Consider the following 2679-nt stretch of genomic DNA (forward strand, 5'->3'; position numbering starts at 1 on the left):
TTTGTCAACGGAAACAATGAGGCGATAAAATTTTCTCGTGGCTGCTGCTATGTAAACCCCTCTACTCAACCTTCACTGAACATTTTACTGAGACCTATTGGGCGTCAGGACACGCGAAGGATCCTTCCGCAGATTAGTCTTGACTACTGTACCATGATTTTTCCATTGCTGTAAGTGCGGTGGTTATTGTGGATGAGTGCAGACTGGATCTCACTAGAGCATATAACACAGGGGAGCTCTACGGGAACCATCGCTGCAGGCAGTCCCTGGGCAAAGTCTCCTGGTTCCTGAGCACCTGGTGCTGTGTCCTGGGGGCCTGATTTAGATCCCGGGGGCATGCAAAAATACTGCTGTGGTACTCTACAATTCTGATGGGAAGAAAAGGAGCAGATACACTTCTGATGGGATCATTCTGCATTACTTTTGGAAGTGTACACGTCTTAATAGAGTGTATTAAGTGAAATTAAATAAATTTCACTGCTATTGCTTTTCCAATTAGGAACTGACAGTATCCAGATCAATGTCTGTGCGGGAAGTGGTTTGCTCACCAATATAAGACAAAGGTGAAGTCCTGCCCAGGCATTGGTGTAGGGTGTGAATTGAGGCAGCTTTGAGCATTTCGTGCTCAATGAGCAAGCACCAGATTTCCATTGCTCCACAGGTCTAGACTAGCAAGTCCAATTCTAATAGACAAAGACAATGCTGAGAGGGAAACGGACGCATTGCTTTTAAAAAGTAAAAAATGCCCCTAAGATTATGTGAGAGGAAGTCATCACTACTGTGTTGAAGAAAAAAAAAAGATAATAAACTTCTCCTGTATTTAGAATATGAGTCCAAGCTTCCTAAGAATTAACTTAGATATATTTGTTTCCAATCTCCTTTAAAAAAACAAACAAACAAACAAAACGGCCAGATGTAGTGGTGGCTCATGTCCATATTTCCAGCACTTTGGGAGGCTGAGGTGAGATCACTTGAGGTCACCAGTTCCTGAGAGACATAAGGACACCCCAGTCTCTACAAAAACTAAAAAAAATTAGCCTGGTGTGGTGGCACACACCTGTGGTCCCAGCTACTCCAGAGGCTGTGGTGTGAGGATTACTTGAGCTTGGGAGTTTGAGGCTGCAATGAGCTGTGACTGTACCACTGCTCTCCAGGCTGGGGAACAGAGGGAGACCCTGTCTCACAAAACAAACAAAAAACTTTATTTGTAAATGAACAGACATCTACTCTAAAACAATGTCTCTTCCCAGAGAAGACTTTGCCCTCCAAGGGATATTTGGCAATGTCTGAAGACATTTTTCATTGTTATCACTGGTGGTGCACTAGCTTCTTGCCAGTAGAGTTCAGGGATGCTGCTGAACATCCTACAATGCCCAGGACAGCGCTCTACAACAGAGAATTATCTGGCCCAAAATGGCATTCGTGCTGAGGTTGAGAAACCCTACTATTAAGATAAACCCTCCAAATTATAACACAGAGTGTAAGCCATTTAATTTCTCTGGCACCTTTCACGTTCTTGAATCTTGTGTAGTGGAAAAGAAAAGATGAAGTTTGGAGGAAAGGAAAAAATATTACACACACTAAAATGGCAAACTCAGTATTTCAAAGCCGGAACTGGTGTAAATTGTGTTGGTGGTTGCATGGGGAAAAGAAAAGGTCAGTTTTAATCCTGTCCTTTCCCTATTTAAAAATGTACAAGGGTTTCTCCGCTGATTACAATTAAGTCCCATTCCTCAGTGTGGCATTAGGGCCACATTACCTTGTCCCATTCTGGCTTTCTAGACTTAGCTTCAAATCAAGTGACTAGATTAGTTTCTATTCCTTAATAGTGTCCTGAGGTCCCCCCAAGAGTCCCCAGTGTAAGATTTGCACAAGCAGATAGAGTAACTTATTTCTTTGGAATTGTAGCATTGATAGGATAAGTCACCTGAAGCCTAGAGGAGCCCCAAGCTGCCTTAAAAGATAGCACTTGCCATCACAACACTGTGAGCACAGTTCATTGGTTTGCAAACTGCCCTGAATATATCTTCTGATCCTTGTCAGCTGCTAATTCACTTATTCTTTGATTCTGCGCTCTGCCTGAAAAACATTTCCTGTCCCATTATCCCTGCATCAAAGAGGCTTCCACCCCTGCTGCGTGCATGCCTTCTTTCTGCCTCTCCCTCAGTCCTCCTAACCTGAAAGTACAGTTCTGACAGCTGCGTTGTCTGAGGTTTAGCACACCTACTTACTCCTGAATGTTACACTTTGCTTGCTTGGGTTTCTCCCACACAACAGGCTGACTCACACTTTTGTTTTGTGGTTAGTCTGAGAAGACAGTGGAAAATTTTCAAAGTAGTACTAATTCCATCTGCTAAAGATTTAATATTGATGTCCCCCCAAAATTCATATTTGAAATCTAACCCCCAGGTAATAGTATTAAGTGGTGGGATCTTTGGAAGGTAATTGGGTCATGGGGGAGGAGCCCTCATAAACTGGATTAGTGCCCTTGTAAAAGAAGCCCACGAGAGATCCCTCACCCCTTCTACCACGTGAGGACACAGTGAGAAGATGCCATCTATGAACCAGGAAGTGGGCCCTCCCCAGATATTGAACCTGCTGCTGCCTCGATCTTGGACTTCAGAGCCTCCAGAACTGTGAGAATAAATTTCTGCTGTTTATAAATCACCCAGTATGTAT

The sequence above is a fragment of the Theropithecus gelada genome, chromosome 17 (genome assembly GCF_003255815.1).
Source record: "Theropithecus gelada isolate Dixy chromosome 17, Tgel_1.0, whole genome shotgun sequence".
NCBI classification, from domain to species: Eukaryota; Metazoa; Chordata; class Mammalia; order Primates; family Cercopithecidae; genus Theropithecus; species Theropithecus gelada.